This window comes from Fistularia commersonii, chromosome 6, assembly GCF_037954325.1.
Source record: "Fistularia commersonii isolate RoL2024-O1a breed Wild chromosome 6, RoL_Fcom_v1.0, whole genome shotgun sequence".
NCBI classification, from domain to species: domain Eukaryota; kingdom Metazoa; phylum Chordata; class Actinopteri; order Syngnathiformes; family Fistulariidae; genus Fistularia; species Fistularia commersonii.
In genome coordinates, this window is record NC_141289.1 from 662,268 (window position 1) to 670,000 (window position 7,733).

General features: G+C 38.0%; 1 protein-coding gene across 1 annotated transcript in view; it reads left to right on the forward strand.

The window, feature by feature from the left end:
- Positions 1-1,792: 1,792 nt before the first annotated feature.
- Positions 1,793-7,733, forward strand: part of LOC147233100 (interleukin-1 receptor type 2-like) — a 13,136-nt gene continuing 7,195 nt past the window's right edge. The window contains exon 1 of the mRNA XM_086147424.1: positions 1,793-1,864. The gene's annotated coding sequence lies outside the window, so the exon portion shown is untranslated. The remainder of the gene's footprint in view (positions 1,865-7,733) is intronic.

The following is a 7,733-nucleotide window of genomic DNA, read 5'->3' on the forward strand; positions in this document are numbered from 1 at the left end:
ATTCACGATAGGCTTAATTACATTTTAAAATTGCAACAAGATCAGAAATTAACAAATTAATTTCATTAAAATATTTGCTGATAATAAAAATGTTACTGTAAAGGTATATTATTTTTATTGTTCTTATGAAAATGATCATTATAATTATTTTATGCTTATTGATTTGATAAAATCAGACATCCGACATCCTTCGAGGCCTCGGCTTCACTTCAAGACAACACGGTTCTGGAGGATCAAAGGGTTCTAGAGTATTTTAGGGTTTTAGAGGATCATCGGGCTCTAAACGATCAAAGGGTTTGAATGGATCACAGGGTTCTAGTTGCTACGAGGGTTCTAGAGGATCAAAGTGTTCGAAGGGATGCAAGAGTTCTAAGGGATCAAAGGGTTCTAGAGTATGTGTTTTGCAGGATCACGGGATTCCAGAGGAACAAAGTGTTCAAAAGGATCAAAGGGTTCTAGGGGATCGATCAAAGGGTTCTAGAGTATGTGTTTTGCAGGATCACAGGGTTCGATGGGATCAAAGGGCTCGAGAAGATCATAGGGTTCTAGTGGATTAAAGGGTTCTATCCATAGGATCATGGGGTTGGAGAAGATCCAAGGGTTCTAGGGGATCAAAGGGTTCTAGAGTATGTGTTTTGCAGGATCACAGGGTTCGATAGGATCAAAGGGCTCGAGAAGATCACAGGGTTCTAGTGGATTAAAGGGTTCTAGAGTATCAGTGCTTTGCAGGATCACAGGGTTCTATCTACAGGATCATGGGGTTGGAGAAGATCCAAGGGTTCCAGGGGATCAAAGGGTTCTAGAGTATCATAGGGTTCGAGAAGATCAAAGGGTTCTAGAGTATGTGTTTTGCAGGATCACAGGGTGCGTGAAGATCAAGGGGTTCAGGCTGGTCCGGTTCCTTTGCAGAGCCCTTTTGACATTGAGTTTTTGTTTTTCCAGCTAAAGCGGCAACAAATGAATCCGTTCATCTTGTCTCTCTTTCAGCTGACCTCCATCATCCATCCATCCGTCCATCATCCGTCCATCCTGGGGTTTCCATGGTGACGTAAGAGGCATCAGGTGTTTCAGAGCGCCGCGGCAGCTGCTCCTCACAGAACAGTCCAGAAATGCGCAACGTCCGGCGGCGAAGGTCTTCCATCACCTCGCGTCGCCCTCCTGAAACCCCCGCTGGTCCTCCACGACCCAACACGTCCAGAAGCAGCTGGTATTGATCGATAGGAGGCCTATTGATCGGGCGATCAGGTGCAATAATGCGATCGAGCTCCGATCAACCCGTTAAAACTTTATTTTTTCCACCGGAGGAAATGGAAACTTATTTTGAAACTCCTGATGAGGATTCTGTGACACACACACACACACACACGCACACACACACAGACACACACTTACTCACTCTCTCACACACACACACACACACAGGTCCGTTGGGTAACTCTGGAAGACGGCGGGCGATTGGCTGATCATTGATCACCGATGACATCATCAATCCGCGTTGCACCCATTCATCAATGGAGATAAACACACACACACACACACACACACACTCGTGATTTTTTACCCGTGATTTCTTTGTCAGTATATGTGTGTGTGTGTGTGTGTGTGTGTGTGTGTGTGTGTGTTGTCATGATGCTAAAGGGAACACAGTGTTATGTTACATTGGGAAACTTGAGAAATTTCCTCCTGAGGGAGGAAGCCGTGTGTGTTTACGTGTGTGTGTGTGTGTGTGTGTGTGTGTGTACGTGTGTGTGTGTGTGTGTGTGTGTGTGTGTGTGTGTGTGTGTGAGGAAGGGGGAGCCTTGAAAAGAGCCGTGCTTCCCCGCCGCTGACAGGAGACCAACCACGAGCCGACGCCACAAACACTGTGAGTACTTCCACCTGTCCTCACCTTGAAGTACTTATATACAACCTGTAGTACTTATATACATCTTGTAGTACTTATATACAACCTGCAGTACTTATATACAACTTGTAGTATTTATTACAGCCTGCAGTATTTATTTACACCCTGTAGTATTTATATGCAACTTGTGGTATTTATTACAACCGGCAGAATTTATATACAATTTGTAGTATTTATTAAAGCCTGTAGTATTTATATACAAGTGTATAGTAGTATTTATATTCAAATTTTACAATTTATATACAACCTGTAGTATTTATATACAAATTTTTGCTATATATATAATTCGTTGTAAATATTTATATACAACCTGTTGTATTTATATACAAATCTTGCTATTTTTGCTATTTATATACAAGTTGTAGTACTCATACACACCCTGTAGTATTATATGCAACCTGTAGTATTTATATACAACATTATAAAGTAGTAGTTATATACAAATTTTACTATCTATATACAACTTGAAGCATCTATATACAAATACAAATTTACTATTTATATACAAGTTGTAATATTTATATACAACCTGCAGTATTTATAAACAATCTGTGTACAAATTTTATTAATTTTACTATTTATAGAGACGTTGTAGTAGTTATTTACAATCTGTAGTATTTATTTACAACCTGTTGTTGTTGTTATATACAAATTTTACTAATTTGTAGTGGATGTAGTACTTATATATAACCTTTAGTATTTTTTACAACAAGTAGTATTTATATGCAAATTGTAGTGTTTATTACAACCTGTAGTATTATATACAACCTGCAGTATTTATATACAACCTTCTGTAGTTTTATACAAATTTTACAAATTTAACTATTTATACTAAAGTTATAGTAGTTTCGTACACCCTGTAGTATTAGCCTGCAGTATTTATATACTACATGTTGTCGTTGTACACAAATCTTACTAATTATATAAAGGTTGTAGTAGTTTAATGCAACCTGTAGTAATTAGATATAACCTGTGGTATTTATATACAACCTGTAGTATTTATATAGAACCTGTAGTACTCATATACAACCTGTAGAATTTTTTATAACCTGTAGTATTTATATACAACTTGTAGTATTTATTACAACCTGCAGTACTTATTTACAACCTGTAGTACTCATATACAACCTGTAGTATTTTTTACAACCTGTAGTATTTATATAGAACCTGTAGTACTTATTTACAACCTGTAGTACTCATATACAACCTGTAGTATTTTTTACAACCTGTAGTATTTATATAGAACCTGTAGTACTTATTTACAACCTGTAGTACTCATATACAACCTGTAGTATTTTTTACAACCTGTAGTATTTATATAGAACCTGTAGTACTTATTTACAACCTGTAGTACTCATATACAACCTGTAGTATTTTTTACAACCTGTAGTATTTATATAGAACCTGTAGTACTTATTTACAACCTGTAGTACTCATATACAACCTGTAGTATTTTTTACAACCTGTAGTATTTATATAGAACCTGTAGTACTTATTTACAACCTGTAGTACTCATATACAACCTGTAGTATTTTTTACAACCTGTAGTATTCATATGCAACCTGTAGGATTTATATACAACAGTATATAGTAGTAGTTATACACAAACCTTACTATTTATATACAAGTTGTAGTAGTTTAATACAACCTGTAGTAGTTATATCCAACCCCTGTAGTATTTGTATACAAACTGTGGTACTGTACTGCAACAGGGGGCATTGATGTTAAAACCGTAGTAGTATTATACCAGCTGTAGTATTGTTATGTAATATAAATCCAACCTGCAGTATTCATATACAAACTGTAGTAGTTAAAGTCCACCTGCTGTAGTACAATATAACATGTAGTATTTTAAGGCAACCTGAAGCGTATAAATGTCTCCTGCAGTACTAATATATAACAACCTGTAGTATTTTGGTGCAACTTGTATTTATATTAAAACAGTAGTATTCAAACACCACATGTAGTACTTAAATGGCACCTCCAGTTTTTCTGTACAAATTGTCGTATTTTATTAAAAACTGTAGAATTTATATGAATAACCTGTAGTATCCAGATGCCTCCTGCAGTACTTCATACAAAATGACATATAATAATGTCATCCAAAGTATTTATGTACAACCTGTAGTATTCAAATAGCACCACAGACCTTAGGAGCAGCTGTAAGTTGTACTATCATGGTACTGACAAGAAGAGACATGGAGTAGGAGTTATCTTGAAGGAGGAGTTTGTAAGGAACGTCCTAGAGGTGAAAAGAATGTCAGATAGACTTATGAGTCTGAAATCTGAGTTAGAGGAGAAGGAGAAGTTCTGGAATGAGTTGGATGAAGTGATGCAGAATATTCCCAGAAATGAGAGAGTGGTCATTGGTGCAGACTTCAATGGACATGTCGGTGAAGGCAATAGAGGGGATGAAGAAGTGATGGGCAGATTTGGTATCCAGGATAGGAATGCCGAGGGACAGATGGTGGTAGATTTTGCAAAAAGGATGGAAATGGCTGTAGTGAACACCTTTTTTCCAGAAAAAAAAGGAACATAGGGTAACTTATAAGAGCGGAGGTAGGAGCACGCAGGTAGACTACATCTTGTATAGACGAGGTAACCTGAAAGAGATCAGTGACTGCAAAGTAGTTGTAGGTGAGAGTGTAGCCAGACAGCATAGGATGGTGGTTTGTAGGATGACTCTGGTGACAAGGTGGATGACGAGGACAAAGGCAGAGCAGAGGACAAAATGGTGGAAGCTGAAAAGGGAGGAGTGTTGCATGGTTTTCAGGGAGGAGTTGAGAAGTTCAGTTGAGTTCTCGATGGTCAGGGTGAGCTTCCAGATGATTGGACAACTACAGCTTATGTGATCAGGGAGACAGGTAGAAGAGTACTTGGTTTGTCATCTGGGAGGAAAGTAGATAAGGAGACTTGGTGGTGGAATGAGGAAGTGCAGGAGTATATACAGAGAAAGAGGTTAGCGAAGAAGAAGTGGGATACTGAGAGGACTGAAGAGAACAGACAGGAGTTCAGGGAGGTGTGGCGAAAGGTAAAGATAGAGGTAGCAAAGGCAAAACAAAGGGCTTATGATGACTTGTATGCTCGGTTGGATAGTAAGGAGGGTGAGAATGATCTATACAGGTTGGCGAAACAGAGAGATAAAGATGGAAAGGATGTACAACAGGTCCGGGTGATTAAGGACAGAGAGGGAAATGTATTGACAGATGCTAGAAGAGTGATGGGAAGATGGAAAGAGTACTTTGAAGAGCTGATGAATGTGGAAAATGAAAGAGAGGCAAGGGTAGAAGAGGTGACTATTGTAGACCACAAAGTAGCGGAGATTTGTAAAAGTGAAGTGAGGAAGGCATTGAAGAGGATGAAGAGTGGAAAAGCAGTTGGTCCTGATGATATACCTGTGGAGGTGTGGAAGTGTCTAGGAGAGGCAGCGGTAGATTTTCTTCTTCTTCTCCACTCGGCTTTTCCCTTCAGGGGCAGCGAATTAACTTTCTCCATCTAACCCCATTCTCTGCATCCTCCACTCTCACACCAACTACCTCTATATCGTCTCTCATTACGTAAAGTTTCTGACTCGATTATTCAACAGGATCTTAGAGAGTGAAAAGATGCCAGAGGAATGAAGTGAAGTGCGATGCTGCCCATTTTTAAGAATAAGGGGGATGTGCACAATTGCAGAAAAGAGGAATAAATTGATGAGGCATACAGTGAAGTTATGGGAAAGAGTAGTGGAAACTACAAAAGCAGACGTCAGCATTTGTGAACAGCAGTGTGGCTTCATGCCTAGAAAGAGTACTACAGATGCAGTATTTGCCTTGAGAATGCTAATAGAGAAGTACAGAGAAGCCCAGAGGGAGTTACATTGTGTTTTTGTAGACCTAGAAAAGGCATATGACAGGGTGCCAAGAGAGGAGCTCTGGTATTGTATGAGGAAATCTGGAGTGGCTGAGAAGTATGTTAGACGGGTGCAGGACATGTATGCTCGCTGTGAGACACTGGCACGGTGTGCTGTAGGGGTAACAGAGAAGTTCAAGGTGGAGGTGGGACTCCATCAGGGATCAGCTCTGAGACCCTTCTTGTTCGCAATGGTGATGGACAGGCTGACAGATGAGGTTAGACAGGAATCCCCATGGACCATGATGTTTGCAGATGACATTGTGATCTGTAGTGAGAGCAGACAACAGGTAGAGGTACATCTAGAGAGGTGGAGGTATGCTCTGGAAAGGAGAGAATGAGAGGAACTCGGGTGGAACGCTGAGGCTACAGGAAGTGGAGATCAAGAAGCTGGAGGATTGTAAACATTGTGTACATGTGTGAATGAATCAATTCTTGTGACAACCTTCTGATGGTGACATCTGGACTTGAAGTTCCTCTGGAGAACCTCCACAGAAATGAACCCCCTGATGAGTCACAAACACTGTGAGGAAAAAAGTAGAGAAAATCACGCTACTATTAAAAACTGGAAGTGACTGTGGTCCTGCTCTTACGTGGTGGCTGGTGACCGCAGGAAAATATGACCCGGAAGATCCGGAAAAAACACGCTCATGTTCACGTCAAGGCGGACAGATTACAACCACGTCTTATCTGACTATTTTAATTTTAGTCTTGCTGATATGAGATTATGAATAATCCAGACTTGTTTATTTGAGATTACTCACAATCCAAACTTGTAAATATGATATTATGAATAATCCAGACTTCTTGATGTGAGATTATTAATAATCCAACCTTTTAAATATGTTATTATGGATAATCCAGACTTTTTGATGTGAGATTATTAATAATCCAGACTTTTAAAAATGATATTATGAATAGTCCAGACTTGTTTATATGAGATTACTCACAATCCAAACTTGTAAATATGATATTATGAATAATCCAGACTTGTTGATGTGAGATTATTAATAATACAGACTTTTAAATATGATATTATGAATAATCCAGACTTGTTGATGTGAGATTATCACAACATTGTTGATTGAGATGAGATTTGTTGATCTCAGGTTATCATTAATCCAGACTCGTTGATATGTGGCTATCTTGTCATGGAGGTACAAAATAATGAATCCAGATTTATTGATATGAGATTATCAATCACATTCTTGATACTGATGTGAAAATCTCAACCCAGTGATGGTGACTTGAGATTATTATTATTCATATTGGCTTGTAAACGTGAGATTATTATTAATCCTGACTTGATTATGAGATTATTATTATTATTATTAATCCAGTTTTAGTGATATAAGATTGCTAATCCATACTAGTTAAAATGAGATAATTAATTATCCAGTATTGTTTATATCAGATCATGATTAATCCAGTGATTCTTACATGAGATAATTAATCTCACATTTATTGATATGAGATTACTAAAAATCCAAAGTATTTGACATGAGATTATTGATAATCCAAATTTGTTGATATGAGATTATCCTTAATCCAGTGCTGTAGATACCAGACTAATTTTAATCCATATCTGATGACATAAAATTATTTAATAATACAGACTTTTTGCAATAAGATTATCCTTAATCCAATGATGTAGATATCAGACTGGTATTAATCCAGATTTATTGCCATGAGACTATTAATAATCCAGACTTGACATGAGATAATCAACAACCCAGACTTGTTGCCATGAGATCATTGATAATCCGGACTTGAAATGAGATTATCCTTGATCCAGTGATGTAGATACCAGCCTGGTATTAATCCAGACTTGTTGGCATGAGATAATCAATAATCCAGACTTTTTGATATTAGATAATTGATAATCCAGGCTTGCTTACATGAGATCATCCTTAATCCAGTGATGTAGATTCCAGACTGG